This window comes from Tupaia chinensis, unplaced genomic scaffold (assembly GCF_000334495.1).
Source record: "Tupaia chinensis unplaced genomic scaffold, TupChi_1.0 Scaffold147580_1, whole genome shotgun sequence".
NCBI lineage: Eukaryota > Metazoa > Chordata > Mammalia > Scandentia > Tupaiidae > Tupaia > Tupaia belangeri.
In genome coordinates this window covers 370,789-394,237 of record NW_006207432.1, presented here as the reverse complement: position 1 = coordinate 394,237, position 23,449 = coordinate 370,789, and the positions used below count along the sequence as shown (strand labels likewise).

The 23,449-nt window shown below is 36.4% G+C and overlaps 1 pseudogene; it reads left to right on the top strand.

The window, feature by feature from the left end:
* Window positions 1–1,139: 1,139 nt before the first annotated feature.
* LOC114006409 (poly(A) RNA polymerase, mitochondrial-like) lies at window positions 1,140–20,056 on the top strand (annotated as a pseudogene).
* The last annotated feature ends 3,393 nt before the right edge of the window (window positions 20,057–23,449 follow it).

Here is a 23,449-nt window from a genome sequence, read left to right as displayed (position 1 = left end):
TGTTGAGGGGTGATAGTGACAGCAAAATATTTTGCTTAATGAGATGACATTCCACTGTGAACAACAATGAGCTAGATAGATTTTTTGTTTTGTTTTGTTCTTGTGATAGGGCAGAAACATTTAGCAGAAAGACACAGAGAAGGAAAGTGAGAAATCACTCCCCAGGGGAGGATGGGCACACCACAAACTCTACTCCTCCATTCTCTTTCTGGGATTTTGCGCCCATATGATCTCACTCCTGGCGCAATTTTCAAGCTACCAGGTCTGGGACTCAAACCACATAGTTGGCCTGACAGGATCCAGCACTTTAACTTCCATGCAACCTGCTGAGCCTGAATGAATATCTTCTAACGAGCAAGAATGTGCAGTCACTGAGAGGACAGCATAAGCTCAATCACGAGGGCCTGAACATTTTTGCTAAAAATCTGAGGAGGTCCCAGCCTGGTGGTGCAGTATGTAGTGAGCTGAACTGCAGAGCCGGAAACCACAATGCTGGCCATGGGTTCTGATCCTTTGGCCAGCCAAAAACATGCCAGCTGTGTACATGAGTGCCAAGATCCTGACAAGCTGATGGACTGTGTAAGGAGATCACAGCATGACAGGATCTTCTCAGAAATGCTTCTCTGTCTTTGTCTGTCTTGTGCACACATGTACTCTCTGTCATAAATAAAATAAATAAAACTTACAAATAATCAAAAGAAGTAGGTGCAGAAATCTTGATTATTAGGATATCTAATAATGAAAATATTACACTGAAGGAATCAGAGCTCAGTGACCAAAATTTCTAAATGGAAAGAAGATGATGGTTTACCCTTAGTTCTGAAGCTTCCTGACTGTCCACAGCCACGAAACTTCTACATTTATGCATTTAACCATCTCTACTAAAGCTTTAGCATTTGCAAGTCTGTGGTCTTGGAGAATGTCTAAATGGCTAGAAGTCTCTCTCTCTCTTTAGATATAAATTATTCTTGTGGTAAAGACGAAAGGACATGAAGTAAAGAAAGGCTTCAGTCCCATGACTGACACGCAGGAAGTGCACAAGGAAACATGCTGTATTTGTATTTATTTCCATTGCTACAAGTCACAATAGTCGCCTACAGTCTGCAAAATATCACATAGGAGGCAACACTCTATAATGTTGGGCTCGAGCACATTTATTAACAAGTAGTATTCCTGGTGCTTAGATTACAGATTTCTCCCTTACAATGATAGTCATCTTTTCTCCAGAGAGATCACTCCCTATTCGTCTAACACTAGAATTCCTAAAGGCCTTACCAGATGCAGAAGATAAATGTATAATAGAAGAAAAAACAACTGTACAGTTGTGACTTGAATAGAATAAAGTCTTCAGGAAACACAGAAACACTAGAATAAGTGCTGAAAGAATTTTCGGAAAATTTTGGCAATTTTGCTTTCACAAAAAATTTTCATAAATATTTGACAGGAAAAGGAAAACAAAAGAAAACAAAACCTGATTCTTCTCCTCTCCCTATTCAGAATCCTTTTGAAACATCTCTCAACATGAGCAAAAACATTAGTCAAAGCCAACTGCCAAAGTGTGTAGATTTGGCCAGAGAAAGTACCTGGATTTTACAATAGGAAGATAAAGATGGACCTTCTTCATCAAGTAATCAGCTCAGGTGGGATGGAATTCCTACTGTGGTGAACACAGTAGTAAATTTTATTAGGAAGAAAAGGGAAAACCCTGCAAGTGAAATAATTAAAATCTTGTTAAAGTTCATAAAAGGTAACAGTAAAGAAAATTTCACAAACACCAGTGGGGAAAAACAAAACAAAACAAAACAAAACAAAAAAAAAACAAGGAAGATAAAGATGGACCTTCTTCATCAAGTAATCAGCTCAGGTGGGATGGAATTCCTACTGTGGTGAACACAGTAGTAAATTTTATTAGGAAGAAAAGGGAAAACCCTGCAAGTGAAATAATTAAAATCTTGTTAAAGTTCATAAAAGGTAACAGTAAAGAAAATTTCACAAACACCAGTGGGGAAAAACAAAACAAAACAAAACAAAACAAAACAAAACAAAAAAACAACTAGAACCCAGCCATAATGGCCATTACTTTGCTTTAAGAACAAGTTTTATATTATAAAATGGTCTATAGACTACCTGGAAGACTGGTGTGACACTTTTACAGGTTTCAACTTTGATCTGATGTCACTTTATGACCTCTCCATTGGCACCTTTGTCTTGGTTTGAAGTTCTGGAACATTTGCAATCTGATCACTCTGATAAATTCTCAGTGGCATGTATTAAAACATTAGCCATAAGGGACAAGTGAAAGAAGATTGGAAGGTACTTTAACTAAATACATGAAACAAATAGAAAAATCATTTTTAGACTCAAAACTTTTCTGGTATTCACATCAGTCTCTGATTGGAAAACATTTAAAGAACTTCTAGTTATGTGTAAATGTAGGCAATAAATACAATAAAGCTTCCAAATTTGACGAAGAAGAGAAAATTTTGTACTTAGGAAGGTTGAGAGATGTATTTTTTACAAAATAAATTTGGGGGTGTGGTTGTTAGGGCAACTTGTGAAAGATAAAGATATTCCATTCCCTCTGAATATACCTAGAAGGGTCTTCTTAGGCCATTCATTTAGGGGATAGCTTTCAGAGTTTTGAACTATTTAGCTTTTACTCTCTCTCATAACTAACATCATTTAGAACAGAATACAGAATATAACATTCAGCATTCCAAAGTCCGTAGAAAGTTCCATAGACCTTCTGAGGCTACTTCATTAACTCATTTAATGAAAGACTTTTTAATTTCAAACTGAGGTGTTTGCTATTTATTTATTTTAGCCTTAAAAATAGCCCAAATTAACCTTTCTTACGGTCCAGTGTATTTACTGAGCTGAGGTAGATGATTTTCACTTAGGGTCTCCTTGCAGAATTCAGTCATAGCAGGTGGCCTAATAATCTAGCTGGCACTTGTATCTGTTTATCTGGGATCTAAACTGGGTTTCCAAGCCAGAATTTCTGAATGAGGCATCACCAGATGAAAGTTAGCTATTGAATTGTACTATGATACCAAAAAATTGCATAAACTCGATGAAATGAACAGATTCCTAAAAACGCAAAACCTACCAAGACCAAATTACAAGGAGATTTTAAAAATCTGAATAAGATTTATAATAGTAAGATTAAATCAGTAATCAAAGGGAAAAAAATCCCTTAATAAAGAAACATCTTAGATCTGATAGCTACACTGGTGAATTCTAAGAAATATGTCATTTTAATCAAGAATTAACACCAATTCTTAAATTTTCTAAAAAATTTAAGAGAAAAAAAAAACCTGCAGCTACTGTCTTATTCAGTGATGAAAAACTTAAACTTTGAAATTTTCCAAAAAATTTAAGAGGGAAGATATTCTATAAGGCCAGCATTGCCCTGATATACACCTGCAGGCACTGGAAGAGCAGAAAACTAGAAACTAATGTCTCTTATAATCACTGATGTAAAAATTCTCACCAAATACTAGTGCACAGCATTCTGCAGTATAGTTAAAGAATAATACAATGTGATCAAAGATATTTATTCTTGGAATACAAGGATGGTTCAACATTTAAAAATCTGTTACTGTGATGAACCAGTGGAATGGTTATTAAGGTGGCTGGTTTCCACATAGCCGACTATGTGGTTCAAGACCTGGACTCAGGACTTGGGAAACACCCTAAGCACATCACCCTGAGCACATATACATACTTACCCAAATCTCTAAGCAAAGGGGAAATGGATAAGGGTTTGGGGTGTAAAATTTCCCATAGGTATTAGGCTCACATTTCCTCTCTTGGGGTGTCTCTCTGATGAGTGCATGTACCCTCTGGCAAATTAAATAAAGCAAGAAAAAGATCTGTATTTCAACCTACCTTGTGGATAAGATAAATGACAAAGCCTTAAATTGGTGGTCTTTTATAAAAGCCCTACAGTGACTGTCCTATTCAGTGATGAAAAACTGAAAATTTTTCTTCTATGATTAGGAGCAAGGTGAGAATGCCTGATTTCACCCTTCTTATTCAAATTAGGCTTCAAATTCCTTGCCAATGCAATTAGAAAAAAAATTAAATTTAAAAGGATTTTAAAAGAAAGTTTTCTCTGTTGACAGTTGATATGATCTTATATGTAGAAAATTCTAAAGATTACACACACAGACTCAAAACCTAGAACTATTCAACAAATTGAGCAAAATAGCAGGATACAAAGTAATAAACATAAACTACTTGCATTTACATAACAAAAAATAGCCACTAAAAATTAGAAAATAATTTTCATTATAATAGCGGAAAAAGGAGTAAGATACTTGGGAATTACCTTGACTAAGGAGGTGAAAGTTTTGTACAATAATAAGCACAAATCAGAGTCAGCCCTATTACCTAGTAATTAAGGGATCCAGATCCCAGCTGGCCAACCACAGTTTGAATCTCAGTCCTGGTTTGAAAAACATTCCGGATGTGCATGCATGCCCCAAACCCTAACAGGATGGAGATATTGAAGACAATGGCCGTGCTTCACTGGGTGTGTGCTTTCTACCTCTGTATTTCTCTTCCTCTGTCTTTCTCTGTCTCTCTCTGGTGAACAAATACCCCCTCCGAAAATAGAAAAAAAAAATTTACAAACCATTTCTCTAGGAAATTCAAGAAAACATAAATAAATAATAAGACATGCAACATTTATGAGTTAGAAATTTTAAGATTGTTAAGATGTCAGTTACTCAAAGTCATCTCCAGATTCAATGCAATCCTTGTATGGAAGCAGTGAAGCCAGAATACCTCCTTTGGAACTCCTCTCTATATTGGAAACATGCTTTCTCCTTCTGCCTAAACAGAGTGATTAACATTCCTACTGTCTTTGCTAAATAACCCTAAATCCCTGCCTTAACATGTTCCTAAGTGATATAATACTCAACCCCAAACCCTTTGCCCTAATCTTAAAATTGCTATTACTTCAGTCATGCCGGTGTTCTAACTCTGTCTCTGCCTGTTGCATGTGAACTATGAACCCAGTGCGACAGGGCCAGTGAAAGAGGTACACACTTCTTTTCCAATGAGATCTTTTCATTATTTCACTGTTTGGACCAAAGATATTTGTGTACATCTTTTACTTTCTTAGTCTTCTTTCCCTCTTCAACCAAACCAAAGTCTTCCCTTTTTGTCTTTCGTTAATTCCTGATTATATGATCTAGAAAGCCAGTTTACATGATCTGTGACATACTTATCAATGCTTTTGGGGGAACTACTTATTTTGTGGATTCTGTTCTAAAGGTTTCTGTATTCTGCTTTTGGGCTATGTTGTGCTAACAATTGATAAGATTTAACTCCTTTGTGTTTAGGCTTCAGGATATTTCCAAGATGTTTTCCAAATCTATCTGATAAAAGCATCGAGAATTCAGTTCATTTCATTGAAAACTATCTTTTTATATTCTCATGGGAGTTATTACCTTCTGTCTACTACAGATGTACTTGTAAGTCAGTTACGTGTGTATATGAAATACATTGCAAATTTCAGGGGACTACAAAAGCGTGGATTCTTAGTGTTATCAATACTCTTTTGTACGGGTACATGTGAAGCTGGGATTACAAAACTTGGTCAGAAATGGATTTGTTTCCCATTCTTTATTCTTTCTTTCAGTTTACAAGTTCCTTGTAGGTTCTGTTTACCCCTTAAACACTTAAAATAGGTGGCAGACAGTGGCATAGTGTAAAAGGCAGCTTTCTGTAAGGCAGACTGTCATGGGAGAGTCGCTAGCCCACATTCAGAGGCCTCACAGGGTACTCTCGGCACACATACACCATGGTCTGGGCCGGCTAAGACTGGGGTAGATCCTGGTGTAAAATCTGTCTTGGGGTTCAAGAGGGGTTACTATGTTTCTGTCTCACTCTGTCTGTCTTACTCATGGAATAAATAAGTGAATAAATAGTTTTTAAAACACTTAAAATAATCTCGTTCACGCTATTTCCCTGTTTATAGCCATGCAGTGGAATTTTATATTTGAACAATAAGGTTCAATTTAGCCAACATGGTCTATAGGGCCCTGAAGAGCCTTGCTCCACCTGTGACTCATTCCTGCAGCATTTGCATCTTCTATATTTTTTTTTTTTTTTTGAGAGAGAGATTTTTTTTTTTGTATAGGGAGCATGCACTCGCCTGAGGGACAGAGAGAGACAGAGACAGAAAGTGAGAAATCACCACCCAGGGAGGTTGGCCCCACCACAAACCCTTCTCTTCCAGTCTCCTCTTGGGATTTGGGGCATGCACATTTTTTTTATTTTAAACCACAAGGTCTGGGACTTAAACTGCGGTCGACTATGTGGGAGTCCAGCAACATAACCATGATGCCATCTGCTTGTCCTATATTTGTGTCTTCTCTTAGCATCGACCTTTTCACTATTCTAACTTTGGGCTAGTCAGCCTTTTTTAGTTTCAAAAAAGGAATCAATTCCCTGCCACTTGAGATTTCAGGATATCTATTCTTTTTACCAGAAATTGTCCTTTCTCCTCTAAGGTCTTAACTTAATTACTTCCTAATAAACTTTTGGGTACTTTCAAATTATAAATTGGTCCTTGTAATTACCTGGTTCAATATTCTTCAGTAGTGGCTTTCAAAATGCAGTCCTAGCACCAGGAGAATTAACATCATTTGGTATTCTAGCCCATTCCATTGCTAATAACAGAAAATACAGAAGACAGGCTTATTCAGCCCACGGTTTGGAGGTTCAAGGGCCACATCTGATAGGGTCTTACGGAGTCCCAAGACATCACATCAGGTGGGCAAGAGCAGAACAGCACTTTGGGACCATTTATGTATGTCGCCGAGATTCCAACCTAGTGACTAATCCCCTCCCAAAGGCCCCACCTTTCAATACCAGAGTCCGATTCCGTTTTCACCCTCTCAGTCCCTTCACAAATGAATCATAACACACGAGTTTCTAAGGAACATGGAAATCATACCATCTGGGAGCTTTTAAAAATACAAATTCTCAGACAATTCCCCCAAATTACTGAGTCAGAAACTCTGAGAGTGAGGTCCAGCATTGTATTTAACCGGACTGATAGGGGATTGTGGTACTTGTTAAAGTATAGGAGGCTTTTTTCTTTAATGTCATTACATTATATTGCACTCACCAGAGAGATACAGAAAGTCAGAGAGATAGAGAGACACAAAGCACTCCCCAGTGGGACAATGCAGAAATGCATCATGAATTTCCTGATGACCTGGTATGTGGGATTCAGCCTCTCCCAACCGGAAGGCCATGGGGCCCATACTTTCTTTTCTTCCTTTTTTTTTTTTTTTTCATTACTGCCATAGAGTTTAGTACTGTGTTAAACAATGACTATGTACAGCATATGTAATACTTTTCTAGATTTAAAACCAAATTACAGCATACTATACTTTGAATGTGTAATCTTTATTCATGAGTTCAAGTCTGGTGCTGAGAGGATGGAGACTTAACCTTATTGAAAGGTGTTGAAAGGCAGAGCTGTGAAAGGTGACTGGACTGGAGCAGTTCATCAGAGGCAGGTCCCCATGTTTGGATACTAGGAAGTTCGTAAGGAAACACAGACACACAAGCTCTTGCCATGCAACGCTGCGTCACCTTGACAACAAAAGGAACCTTACCAGAGGAAGGTCTCTTGATCCTGGGTTTCAAAACTGTGATCTAAATAAAGCAGTCTTTATTGATTAAGCAACAGAATAGATTAAAACAGACCAAAAACATTCATGTGAAAATATTTCCAAATTATGCAATTAACATTTGTTAGAAATAATATTAAAAGAATATACATGAACATGAACTATCTCATGCTAATACTTTTGTAAATGATTTGGCATTAGGGAAGAATTGGTGACCCTCTAGATTAGTTTAGATATTCTTTTAACATATAGTACCTGGTGTAATTAAAGGCACTGTACTTTACAGCCTTGTGCTATTACATTCCCCCTGCTGTCTGGATTTAATAACAATACCATTTCAGTCAAGAGTTACTGCTTAATTATTGCTATAATAGCCTGTTGTTGATTGTATCCGAGATGAAGAAATGGATAAGATGTCATTTTAGTTTGCTAGATAGTTTAGACCTAATGTTCAGTCAAAGCAAGTGACTCCATTGTCATTGATAATGCTATTACTACCAGCTGTGATGGGCATAAGATGCACATCAACTCTGGGGAAATGGCACATAGATTTTGAGCATTAACTTGAGGACAACATATAAAGGTTCAACTAACCATGAGAAAATGTTTTGTTGTGAACAGACTACTCATAAAATCAGGTAACTTTTATAACTATGCATATTTAATTGATAAAATATTAATATTATTAACATCAATATGGAGGTTTAAAATGAAAATTTAAATATATATATATATTATATATATATATATATATTCCATCTATTTTATATTAGCACAAAAATTTACCCAGTAGAAATTTATCTTTAACCCTTATAGTTTTCATATCTTTCCTTTTTGTCAGTTTCCTTTCTAACTTATTTCCCTTTTTATAAGTTTATTTTTGGAAACAACCTTAAATAACCTCTGGTTTAAACCAACATTTATATATTATCCAGAATTTTAACTCTTAGTAACTTTAATTCTCAGAAGCAAGAAATCTTAAATTGTCATATATTAATAATGTAAGAATATACATATTATCTTCCTGATTTGCAACACAGGCTAAGATAGCTCATTTATTCACTTGAAACTCAAAAGACTGTTCTTACTATCAAATTTATAAATTGGAATTTTCTAATTCAATTTCACAAGTCACATGTGATATAAATATTTATTACTGATATAAGCTAATAAAGATTTAATTACTGGAAATTCTACATTTTTCTTTTTTTTGGAGAGGTTTTTACTATAGGGCATGCGCACTCGCCAGACAGAGAGAGACAGAGAGACAGAAAGTAAGTAATCACCCCCCAGGGGGGATGGTCACGCTGCAATCCCTTCTCCTCCATTCTCCTCTTGGGATCTTGGGCATGCACACACACGCGCCCGGCGTGAGTTTTAAGCCACCGGGTCCAGGACTTGAACCACGGTCGGCTACATGGGAGTCTAGTGACATAGCCATTATGCTAACTGCTGGTCCCAGATATTGCAATTTTTAATTTACACCCCTTTGCCATAATAATAACTACTATGGAGACAAGATTTTTTCTTCTTTTTCCTTCCATACTTATATATGTATTCCAAGAACTTAGAACAGTCTCTGGCATTTGTTTTTTTAGGATTATTTTATTTAACTTTATTTATTAAATTGACTAGAGAGCGGCAAAGAGAGAGAGAGAGAGAGAGAGAGAGAGAGAGAGAAGCGCCCAGGTCTGGGACTCAACCCTCAGTCAGCCATGGGGAATCTAGCATCCTTAACCACCATGCCACCTATTGGCCCCAGTCTTTGGCATTTAATAAATATCTGTATATTAATACTAACTTATTAAATAACTGCTAAAGGGATCTATATGGTCCATATGCAGATTTAAGTAACTTTCTCCAACTTTAATGACCCTTTATCTTTTCCTTGATTATAAATGGGAAAATGAAGTATGTGATAGATGGTATAATTCTCAAATGTAAGAAATTTAATGTGGTAATAATTCTGATCCCAGAGGAGTCAAACTCACTGCTGTCGGGAACATCTGAAGAAAGTTATTGAACTGTGTGCATGTATACACAGACACACAGACACACACACACACACACACATACACAAAGAGAGAGGGAGAGAGCAATAGGCAGCTGCTTGAGTTCCTTGTGTATTCTGGTTATCAGTCCCTTATCTGACGCACAGTTTACAAAAATATGTTCCTATTTTGAGGGCTGTCAATTCACACTAATTACTGTGTCTTTTGCCATGCAGAAACTTCTTAATCTGATATAATTTCATTTGTCTATTTTTTGCTATTATTGATTGTGCTTTGGGGATCTTATTTAAGAAGTCTTTGCCCCCAGTGTCTCCCAGAATTTCCCCAGTGTTTTCCAGCAGCAGTTTTATAGTTTGAGATATTAGGTTTAGATCTTTGATCCATTTTGAGTTGATTTTTTCAAAGGTGAGAGGTAGGGGTTCAAATTCACCTTTCTGCAGGTGGCTATTCAGTTTTTCCAGCACCATCTGCTGAAGAGGATTTCCTTTCCCCACTGGATTGATTGTCACCCTTTGTCAAAAATCAGTTGGCTATATGTCTCGGAGTTTATTTCTGGAGATTCTATTATGTTTCATTGGTCCACCTGTCTTTTCTGTGCCAATACCATGCTGTTTTGATTACCACAGCTTTGTAGTATATTTTTTGGTTAGGAAATGAGATGCCACCCACTCCCCTCTTCTTGTGCAAGATTGCTTTGGCAATACAAGGTCTTTTGTGATTTCAGACAAATTGTATGATTGTCTTTTCTAGATCTGTGAAGAATGTGTCCAGCACTTTTATTGGGATTGCATTAAATATGTAGATTAACTTGGGTAGAATTGCCATTTTGATTATATTAATTCTTCCAATCCAGGAACATAGGATGTCCTTCCACTTTTTTGTGCCATTTTCAATTTCGTGTTTTAGCTTCTTGTAGTTTTCCTTGTGGAGGTCTTTAACTTCTTTGGTTAGATTTATTCCTAAGTATCTTATACTTTTTGTGGCTATAGTAAATGGCATAATTTTTTTCAGTTCTATTTTGGTCTGCCTGCTGTTCATATATAGAAATGCTATAAATTCCTGTATGTTGATTTTGTATCTTGCAACTTTACTGTATTCATTTATTACTTCCAGGAATTTTTTCATAGAAACCATTGGGTCTTCTATGTATACAATCATGTCATCTGCAAACAGAGATAGTTTCACCTCTTCTTTTTCCTTCCATACTTATATATGTATTCCAAGAACTTAGAACAGTCTCTGGCATTTGTTTTTTTAGGATTATTTTATTTAACTTTATTTATTAAATTGACTAGAGAGCGGCAAAGAGAGAGAGAGAGAGAGAGAGAAAGTGAGAAAGCAAGCTACCAGGTCTGGGACTCAAACCTCAGTCAGCCATGGGGAATCTAGCATCCTTAACCACCATGCCACCTATTGGCCCCAGTCTTTGGCATTTAATAAATATCTGTATATTAATACTAACTTATTAAATAACTGCTAAAGGGATCTATATGGTCCATATGCAGATTTAAGTAACTTTCTCCAACTTTAATGACCCTTTATCTTTTCCTTGATTATAAATGGGAAAATGAAGTATGTGATAGATGGTATAATTCTCAAATGTAAGAAATTTAATGTGGTAATAATTTGATATTTTCCAAATTAGAGGACTAATGACTGGTACAGCAAGCAGGTCAGAACAGCTATTAACCTATTAATATGACTCAGTTGCATCGGCACAGTGGTTGCCCCACACTCTGCAACGTTGGAAGCCAAATGGAAGACTGAGCTTTAGTTCCCGGTCAATAAAACATATTGGGCTTGCTTATGCTTGCTAGTTGAGAGGGCGGAAGCCAAATCAGAGTGAGACATGTTGAGAGTACATGTCTTTCTCTTTCAGTCTCTCAAATAATATTTTTAAAACCCTGAGAATATGTGTGGTAAAGTCTTTGACTGGACTGATACGAAGTGTATTCATGCCAGGAAGATTCGTTTTGTATGCTTGATGATATACTTTGATTAAATGTAAAAAAAAATATTTAAGAAAAGTCTGATCGGACATATGGTAGGTTTTAAGAGTGGCTAAAAAGAGTGAGAGATGTTTAACAGAAGAAAGAAGACAGAGCATCAGATTAGTAGAATGGCAAAGCAACAGCCTAGAGAGAGAGAACACTTTGCTTTTGTTTCAGCAAACGTTTTGGATTCTTGAAAATAATATATATAGAAAGATATGGTATGGCCTGATATAAACTGTCTTTCACATTAAAACAGAGTATTTCTTTTCCTTTTAAAAATATTTATTTTATTTCTTGACAGAGGCACTCCTGACAGGGTCTTTATACCTCAGTCCACTCCAGCCTCAGCCAGCCCAGATCATCAGCGCCGACCTGACGTGTTCACAGAGAGCTCAAGACATGAACCTGGGAACTTCTGTGTGCCTGTACATCACAGAGCATTGCCTTTGTGCTGTGTCATGGCAGCTGGCCAAGCAGGGTGGATTTAACTGTAGTGTGTTATTTTAAAAAGAAATACTTAATAAATTAAAAACATGGCATCTTTTAAATGGAATACATAAGCTTTTTAAGGTAATAATTATTTTATGGAAAGTCTAAGAAAATGTATCCCCTACCACTTTTTCCAGGAAGCTTCAGTCACACCGGTGGGCTTTTTATCACTCTAATAGGCCACATTCTTAAACCTCAGGGACTTGGCGATCGCTGCTCCTGTGGCTGAAATATGTTTCCTTCAGAGTTCTGTCTACTTTCCATCATTTATCTCACTGTTCAATGCCACCTCTACTGAAAGGCTAGTGTGAACACTCTATCCAATGCAACCAACCAAACTCCATGCGTTGTTCCTTATCTATTTCATTCCCTTCATAAGTTATGTATAATAACTATCTAGTTATATGGACCTATTTTACATGTATGTGCTTATTTTCTATTATTTATTTTCTGTCTGTTCAAACAACTTTCCATAAAATATAAGCTCTGCCATAGTTATAACATTACTTTCTCCCTGTGTTATTCACCACGATATTCTTGGTATCTATAGAAGTATCTGGAACATACTTGGCATTCCATGTGTTCTTCCGGAATCAAATGAATTATTCTGAGCTGTCCATTAATTCAGCCTCAGAAAGAACAACTTGCTGAAATACCTTAGGCATCTTTTACTGATGTGGTCATATTAGCATCTTCATGGCAGAATAATAAAGTTGTATTATACCTTTTAAAAATGTTAAGTTTAAGTACTTAAATAATATAGAAACAGTCTAAATTCTTTATGTATGCTGAAGTTTTAATTTATTATTTGGAACAATATGGCACTAGTTACATGCATGTTAACACAAAAGTTGGTAGTTTTTATTGTTCTTAGCACGTGTTTATCTGGAGTTCTGGTATAGTATTATGTACAAAAGAAAGTACATATGACAAGATCATTCAAGTAGACTCAATTTATGAATTATCAAGAAAGGCTATAATATTGATAATCTGGATATAAATAGTTATTTCTTGACTCTAGCACATGACATTGATTTGAAGCAAATTCACACACATGCGTGCGTGCACACACACACACACACACACCTTTAAAAAATTGCTAACACATCCATGTACTCACTGGAGAGAGAAGAAAAGAACCACACAAAGAGAGAAGAAAAGTGAGAAAGTACCCTCCCACAGAGAATGGCCATACCACAATCCCTTCTCCTCTATTCTTCTCTTGGAATTCTGAGCACATTCACATGTGCCTGGTGTGTTTTTCAAGGCTCTGGGTTCAGAACTTGAGTCACATAGTTGGCCATGTAGAATCCAGCCGCCTTAACTGTCAGGCCCCTAGTTTCCCTCTTCCTCACATTCTTTTTAAAGGATTTTAAAAAACTTTTCACCTAGAGCAGTGGTTGTTAACCAGGATATCTCAACTCACAGGTGAGTTTGGCAATGTCTGAAGACATTTTCGTTGCCTAAGAGTTGCTTCTGGCCTGCCGTCAATAGAAGCTGGGTACTGCTAAATGTGCTAAAAGGTCCAGGGCAGACTCCCATTAACCAAGAGTCATCTGAGCCAAACAGTCAATGGAAGACAGATTAAGAAGCCTTTTTCAAGGGACCAGCAGATGGCATAACGGATATATTGCTGGACTCCCATGTAGTTGACCGTGGTTTGAGTCCTGGACCCAGGAGTTTAAAACTCTGGCAGGGAATGTGTGAGTGCTTGCCCGAGATCCCAAGGGGAGAATGGAGGACAAGAGAAGTGACTGTGACTGTGGTGTGGCCATCCTCTCAGAGGGTGATTTCTCACTTCCTATCTCTCCACCAAGTGTACGTACATGTGCCTTATAGCAAAAATATCTTAAAAAAAATAGAAACCGTTACCAAAATATGGACTTCTAAGTATTTTGCTTCCTTTATAACACTTAGCTCTGAGATTAAAAACTATCAATTGTACCTTGGGGGGATAGTCTGAATTTAGCTGTGCAGCAGCTAAATTTATTTGGCATTATTCAGCAAGATTATAATATTCTTAGACTCATGACATTTTTAGTGGTAGCCAAATAATTTTCTTAACTTCTGCTTAGTGCACCTGTCATTTCCACTGCCTTCTTTCAGATTGATTTACAATGCTCTGTTTGAACTAATTTTTCATTTCTCTTGTTTTCTGGGTTTCATACATATAGCACTTCATCACAGCTTTCAGACGTTGCAAGCTGAGTTAATTTATCTTATGTGGATAACAGTGATTTTTTTTAGCAGATTTAAGTAACTTTCTCCAACTTTAATGACCCTTTATCTTTTCCTTGATTATAAATGGGAAAATGAAGTATGTGATAGATGGTATAATTCTCAAATGTAAGAAATTTAATGTGGTAATAATTTGATATTTTCCAAATTAGAGGACTAATGACTGGTACAGCAAGCAGGTCAGAACAGCTATTAACCTATTAATATGACTCAGTTGCATCGGCACAGTGGTTGCCCCACACTCTGCAACGTTGGAAGCCAAATGGAAGACTGAGCTTTAGTTCCCGGTCAATAAAACATATTGGGCTTGCTTATGCTTGCTAGTTGAGAGGGCGGAAGCCAAATCAGAGTGAGACATGTTGAGAGTACATGTCTTTCTCTTTCAGTCTCTCAAATAATATTTTTAAAACCCTGAGAATATGTGTGGTAAAGTCTTTGACTGGACTGATACGAAGTGTATTCATGCCAGGAAGATTCATTTTGTATGCTTGATGATATACTTTGATTAAATGTAAAAAAAAATATTTAAGAAAAGTCTGATCGGACATATGGTAGGTTTTAAGAGTGGCTAAAAAGAGTGAGAGATGTTTAACAGAAGAAAGAAGACAGAGCATCAGATTAGTAGAATGGCAAAGCAACAGCCTAGAGAGAGAGAACACTTTGCTTTTGTTTCAGCAAACGTTTTGGATTCTTGAAAATAATATATATAGAAAGATATGGTATGGCCTGATATAAACTGTCTTTCACATTAAAACAGAGTATTTCTTTTCCTTTTAAAAATATTTATTTTATTTCTTGACAGAGGCACTCCTGACAGGGTCTTTATACCTCAGTCCACTCCAGCCTCAGCCAGCCCAGATCATCAGCGCCGACCTGACGTGTTCACAGAGAGCTCAAGACATGAACCTGGGAACTTCTGTGTGCCTGTACATCACAGAGCATTGCCTTTGTGCTGTGTCATGGCAGCTGGCCAAGCAGGGGGGATTTAACTGTAGTGTGTTATTTTAAAAAGAAATACTTAATAAATTAAAAACATGGCATCTTTTAAATGGAATACATAAGCTTTTTAAGGTAATAATTATTTTATGGAAAGTCTAAGAAAATGTATCCCCTACCACTTTTTCCAGGAAGCTTCAGTCACACCGGTGGGCTTTTTATCACTCTAATAGGCCACATTCTTAAACCTCAGGGACTTGGCGATCGCTGCTCCTGTGGCTGAAATATGTTTCCTTCAGAGTTCTGTCTACTTTCCATCATTTATCTCACTGTTCAATGCCACCTCTACTGAAAGGCTAGTGTGAACACTCTATCCAATGCAACCAACCAAACTCCATGCGTTGTTCCTTATCTATTTCATTCCCTTCATAAGTTATGTATAATAACTATCTAGTTATATGGACCTATTTTACATGTATGTGCTTATTTTCTATTATTTATTTTCTGTCTGTTCAAACAACTTTCCATAAAATATAAGCTCTGCCATAGTTATAACATTACTTTCTCCCTGTGTTATTCACCACGATATTCTTGGTATCTATAGAAGTATCTGGAACATACTTGGCATTCCATGTGTTCTTCCGGAATCAAATGAATTATTCTGAGCTGTCCATTAATTCAGCCTCAGAAAGAACAACTTGCTGAAAAACCTTAGGCATCTTTTACTGATGTGGTCATATTAGCATCTTCATGGCAGAATAATAAAGTTGTATTATACCTTTTAAAAATGTTAAGTTTAAGTACTTAAATAATATAGAAACAGTCTAAATTCTTTATGTATGCTGAAGTTTTAATTTATTATTTGGAACAATATGGCACTAGTTACATGCATGTTAACACAAAAGTTGGTAGTTTTTATTGTTCTTAGCACGTGTTTATCTGGAGTTCTGGTATAGTATTATGTACAAAAGAAAGTACATATGACAAGATCATTCAAGTAGACTCAATTTATGAATTATCAAGAAAGGCTATAATATTGATAATCTGGATATAAATAGTTATTTCTTGACTCTAGCACATGACATTGATTTGAAGCAAATTCACACACATGCGTGCGTGCACACACACACACACACACACCTTTAAAAAATTGCTAACACATCCATGTACTCACTGGAGAGAGAAGAAAAGAACCACACAAAGAGAGAAGAAAAGTGAGAAAGTACCCTCCCACAGAGAATGGCCATACCACAATCCCTTCTCCTCTATTCTTCTCTTGGAATTCTGAGCACATTCACATGTGCCTGGTGTGTTTTTCAAGGCTCTGGGTTCAGAACTTGAGTCACATAGTTGGCCATGTAGAATCCAGCCGCCTTAACTGTCAGGCCCCTAGTTTCCCTCTTCCTCACATTCTTTTTAAAGGATTTTAAAAAACTTTTCACCTAGAGCAGTGGTTGTTAACCAGGATATCTCAACTCACAGGTGAGTTTGGCAATGTCTGAAGACATTTTCGTTGCCTAAGAGTTGCTTCTGGCCTGCCGTCAATAGAAGCTGGGTACTGCTAAATGTGCTAAAAGGTCCAGGGCAGACTCCCATTAACCAAGAGTCATCTGAGCCAAACAGTCAATGGAAGACAGATTAAGAAGCCTTTTTCAAGGGACCAGCAGATGGCATAACGGATATATTGCTGGACTCCCATGTAGTTGACCGTGGTTTGAGTCCTGGACCCAGGAGTTTAAAACTCTGGCAGGGAATGTGTGAGTGCTTGCCCGAGATCCCAAGGGGAGAATGGAGGACAAGAGAAGTGACTGTGACTGTGGTGTGGCCATCCTCTCAGAGGGTGATTTCTCACTTCCTATCTCTCCACCAAGTGTACGTACATGTGCCTTATAGCAAAAATATCTTAAAAAAAATAGAAACCGTTACCAAAATATGGACTTCTAAGTATTTTGCTTCCTTTATAACACTTAGCTCTGAGATTAAAAACTATCAATTGTACCTTGGGGAGATAGTCTGAATTTAGCTGTGCAGCAGCTAAATTTATTTGGCATTATTCAGCAAGATTATAATATTCTTAGACTCATGACATTTTTAGTGGTAGCCAAATAATTTTCTTAACTTCTGCTTAGTGCACCTGTCATTTCCACTGCCTTCTTTCAGATTGATTTACAATGCTCTGTTTGAACTAATTTTTCATTTCTCTTGTTTTCTGGGTTTCATACATATAGCACTTCATCACAGCTTTCAGACGTTGCAAGCTGAGTTAATTTATCTTATGTGGATAACAGTGATTTTTTTTAGACCAAATATCTTAGGTGTTCTACAAAGACCTTTTGATGATTTTTTCACATAATGGGTTTTGTCCTGATATTCATAATGCCATCCTGGGTACCAATGTTTGTTTATTCATCAAGGATACTTGGTTGACTTCTTTGATATGTATTCTTATTGATTTGTTGTCACTGAAAAAATGATCAATGGGTTTTGACATGATCTGGTGGATAAAAATGAACAGATGTTTCATTGCATTGCTCTGCTCAGTGTGTTCCTGGGACACAGCCTGCATGATGGAATGAGTGTGGCATCACCTCCAGTAGCAGATTCGGAGTGTGGTATTTCATGAAGCCAAGCACAATCCAAGCACACCAGAAGTCATTACCTGCTGCCTTTTCAGTGCAATAAATGGCCGAATAATGTATAATTTTAAAAGAAAGGAAGAAAAGAAAAAAACAGCAACTGCAGTTCTGGAGTGAGTGTGTTGAGATCAGGAGAAAAAAGGCACATCTTTAACAAGGTAGTGTACTTGACTTAGTGATTTTCATTTAAAAATGGGGAAAATAATAGATCCTATAGTGCATGGGATGTGTTTTTGCCTCTTTTTGCTGTTTGTTTTTGTTGGTAAAAATGATCAAAGTGCATCCTGTATCTCTGTTTTACATTAGTGAATATCTGGAAGTAATACATTAAAACAAAGGTAATATTCTCTGATGTTGTCTATTAATATTTAAAATCTCATTTGGGGAGAACAAAACAATGGAAAGGATAAAAAGACAAATTTGATAAATGAAAAGGGAAACATATATCTTGACATTCACAACTTGCTATCACTGTTTCTAACTTGTCTTTATCAACTAAATTTAAAATGCCTTAATTGTTTATGGAGATGTATACTTTTCAAATAGCTGTCCTCTGTAACAATTCTTCTTATGTGAGTGGAGAGTTTAATCAGGAATCACTCTTTCTTTACAATAACTGCACATAATTAGGAATGATTCTGAAACACACCAAGTCAGCAGGTGTATTTGAAGAATATGTGGGTTCAAAGGACAAAATAAAATTTCTAATTCAGCATGAAATCCTTAACACTCAGATAATCAAACAAGTAAAAGCTGAGATAAAAATTATTACAAGCACTTAGATAATAAATGTACAGGGAATGAAAATAGAAGGCATCAAAATGCATCTTTGGATGAGCTTTTTTTTTTTTTTTTCAGGGGAAAAGTAAAACTTCGTTTTTGCTAAAGCCTTCTAATGTCTTTGTCCCAAAAATCCAGCCAGTCTTGCAGTGCAATGGTTAAGTGCTGCTCTGAGGAAGCATATCTCATAGCACTGTGCAGAGGAAGCTGGATCCCACGTGACTGACCAGGGTTCAAGTGCCCATTTCAGCAACTTGAAAAACAAGCTTGTCTTATGCATCTGGTGTAGCCAGTGAGAAAGGTGGTTTAACGTCACCTGGCTTTAGTGATGTGTTCACCTATTTATTTAGTGCCTCTTACGTGCTGTGTGCTTTCTAATGAGCATTAAGCTCTCAATGTAAAATGTTCATATCTAGGCCAGCAGGTGGTGTGGTGGTTAAGGTGCTGGACAGTCCCACATGGTCAACCACAGTTCAAGTCCCAGACATGGTGACTTCCTTTGTCAATTTCTCTCTCTGTTTCTTTCTGGTCAAATTAAAATAAGTGAATGAATAAATAAAATAAAATAAATCATTCTTACAAAAATGTTCATATCTTATAATGACTTGCACATGCCCATCCACATGGCTCTTCCTAGACCTCCCTTATCTGATGGTTCCATCATTTGGCATGGTGGCACAGGAATAGATTAACTATGGTGGCAGAGATGGAGAGGACATGTGGGCCTAACAGCATGGCATGGTGTGTCACAGTCTAACTTCTACAATTTCGCAATATTCAAGTTGTTGAAAAATGTGACTAGTTTTTGTTTGTTTATATATATGTATATGGAGAGAGAGAGTTAGGTTTTTGGCAATAGGGCATGTTAGCTCACCTGAGACAGACAGAGACAATGAGAGAGAAAGTGAGAAATCACCCTCTGAGAGAATGAACACACCACAGTCCCTTCTTGACTCTATGCTCCCCCAGGGATTTTGGGTATGCATGCACACGTACCCAGTGTGATTTTCAATCCACTGGGTCTGGGGCTGTAACTGAGTTCTGCCACTGACTCCTCTATCCTGGACAGGGTAAATGAATGAATAAATAAAAATTAAATTAAAAAAAGTCATCCTCATGGGATTTGATGCATATTCTGATTTTATGGTCTGTGGGTTTTTTGTTATTTGTTTATTTGTCTATACTCAGAGCACCCCAACCAGCACCGCTATCCAGGAACTTATAAAATGCCTGTACTGCTAATATTACACCTACTCAGTGATGAATTCACAGGGAAAGATATGTGGGACAATGAAGCTAGCACGTACACTCAATAGAAAATAGTTAGTATGGTTATTTCTTGAGGATGAAAGCTCAATAAAATTTATATTACCATTACACATATCTTAAGCTTTCCCCATGGACCATGGAAATCCAGAAGTACAGTGAAAGTAGCCTCTACATAATAATGGTAGTGGAACTTTATGTTCTAGTTGTAGGTTAAAAGTAGAATCGGTGGTATAATGACATATCTTCTAAGCATAAGTTATGATTTAATATTTATTAAACATTATGTAAAAATAATTTTGACAGATCACGGAATAAGACATATTTAACGTTATACTACTGCAAAAACTATGAATTGTCATTTGAATAGCTGATGCATTTTCAATTGGGGAAAAAGAAACCAAAGCAAAATGGATTGTCATCAGATTAACAAACTCATTATTATTATTTTTCTAATAATATTTTTGTTTTTAGAGAGATTTTTGCAGTAGGGTGAGTGCATTTGCCAGAGAGAGACAGAGACAAAAGGTTAGAAATCACCCCTCAAGGGAGATAGCCATGCTGCAATCCCTTTTCCTCCATTTTCCTCTAGGATCTTGGGCATGCATACACACGTGCCTGATGTGAGTTTTAAACTGCTGGGTTCGAGACTCGAACCATGGTCGAGTACATACACAGACATAAATAGAGTGCAAAACCTATATTAAAAAGCATATCTATAAATAATTCTATGTGTAAAATATACACTCACACACACACATATATATGTATATACATACATATATGTATTAACCTAAATACTAAATACAAGTTCAAACTGATGTCTCCACCTCATATCTTATTAGCCACCTGAATCTTTCTATAACCGCCTTCGGCGTATGTGGAAGCTTCCACTTTAACTGGGAGAGATCTGATTCCTACCATCTTTTTATATTTATTTATTTATTTATTTAAATGTGCCAGAGGGCATATGCTTTCACTAGAAACACACACGCGCACACACACACACACACACAGAAAGAGCGAGTGAGAAATTACCTTCTATGGGTCATAGTCATGCTACAATCCTTTCTTCATTTCTCCCTTTTTTCAGGATTTTGGCCACACACATACACAAGTCCAGTGTGTTTCTGAAATTGTCAGGGACTCAAACCATGTGGGCAGCCATGCAGAATCTAGCCACCTTAACCACCAGGCCATGGGCTGGCCCATGGCTCTCACTTTCCACATCCATTTCTAGATTGTTCAAGTCTAGTACACATGTGTCATTTTCAGAATTCTTAAGCCCCATTCCCAGAGGAAAAAGCTTTATCAATGAAAGTACAATGCTTATGTGCTGTCTGGTACTTAGTCGGCATCTTTATCTCCTGTTCACTTCACTGAGGTCTTTTTATATGTTAGGTTGTTGGGAAAGTTATGAGTATTTTTCTATGCAAAAAAAGCATCATGACTTTCCAGATGACAAAATATTTTTGACACAGTTATTCTCTCATTACAATTTTTATTCCTTCCTGGTGACCCTTAACTTTCTAAATATATTCATTTCATTAATTTACATGCATTAATATCTAGTGTTTTGACTGTAAATTTCTGAATTTTGACAATGCACTCAGAATAGTTTCTCTATCTCAGCAGTCTCTGTAATCAAACACTTCACTATTAGTAATATTAACTAATATCACTAAATCAATTTACTAAATCAAGAATAATAAAAAATATAATGTTTTGATTTTACCTTTATTTATTCTATTTCAATTACTGTCACAGAAAGAGCGAGTGAGAAATTACCTTCTATGGGTCATAGTCATGCTACAATCCTTTCTTCATTTCTCCCTTTTTTCAGGATTTTGGCCACACACATACACAAGTCCAGTGTGTTTCTGAAATTGTCAGGGACTCAAACCATGTGGGCAGCCATGCAGAATCTAGCCACCTTAACCACCAGGCCATGGGCTGGCCCATGGCTCTCACTTTCAACATCCATTTCTAGATTGTTCAAGTCTAGTACACATGTGTCATTTTCAGAATTCTTAAGCCCCATTCCCAGAGGAAAAAGCTTTATCAATGAAAGTACAATGCTTATGTGCTGTCTGGTACTTAGTCGGCATCTTTATCTCCTGTTCACTTCACTGAGGTCTTTTTATATGTTAGGTTGTTGGGAAAGTTATGAGTATTTTTCTATGCAAAAAAAGCATCATGACTTTCCAGATGACAAAATATTTTTGACACAGTTATTCTCTCATTACAATTTTTATTCCTTCCTGGTGACCCTTAACTTTCTAAATATATTCATTTCATTAATTTACATGCATTAATATCTAGTGTTTTGACTGTAAATTTCTGAATTTTGACAATGCACTCAGAATAGTTTCTCTATCTCAGCAGTCTCTGTAATCAAACACTTCACTATTAGTAATATTAACTAATATCACTAAATCAATTTACTAAATCAAGAATAATAAAAAATATAATGTTTTGATTTTACCTTTATTTATTCTATTTCAATTACTGTTCTGTTTATTAAACATAGATTAGATATTCTCAACCATATTATCTCTTGTTCTTGAAAAACTTGTTTTAATAATTTTTGCAGGGTAGGGCCAGCAGGTGGCATAATGGTTAAGGCACTGGACTCCTACGTGACTGACCATGGATTGAGACCTGGATTTGGCAGCTTGAACCTCACACCGGGTGCCTGTGTATGCGTGCCCAAAATCCTGAGGGAGAATGGAGGAGAAAGGATTGTGGCATGGCCATCCTTCCAGAAGTAGAGGGATAAGGGGGTTACTCATTTTCTCTCTGTCTCTCCAATGAACACACAAGCCCTATAGCTACAAACAAACAAAGAAACAAGAACAAAAAACTACCTAAAATAAAATAATAATAAAATTTTTATTTTTACAGGAAACTCTGCTGATGTTGAAATCATTTACTTTTTGTTTCTCTGAGAATGTTTTTCAGTTTCAGTTTTAAAGGACAATTTGACTGGATATAAATTTTAGGTTGATTGTTTTTCTTTTAGCATTTTAAATATTTTACTGAACTCATCTCTTGCAGGCATGGTTTCTGGAGAAAAGTCCAATTTAATTCATTTTTTAAATTTTTTTAACTTCACTAAAATGCTCTCTTTATTTCTATAAATGTTTTTGATTTTCTAATCATTTCATTCTAATTCATTCTTAGAATGTCTATTTCTTTGTTGATATTACCTATTTTTGGAAGTTATCTAATTTTTACAGTAAAGTCCTTAACATATTAGCTATATGTCTTCTAAATTCCCTGTTTAATAATCCCAAATTGATACCCTAGCTGAGTCTGATTCTAACGCTGGCCTTATAGCTTTCATTTGTGCTTTTTCCCACCTTTTATCCTAAATTGTATTTTGTTGTTGTTGTTGAAAGCTATACATAATATATCAGGTAAGAGAAAGTGAGGCAGAAAGG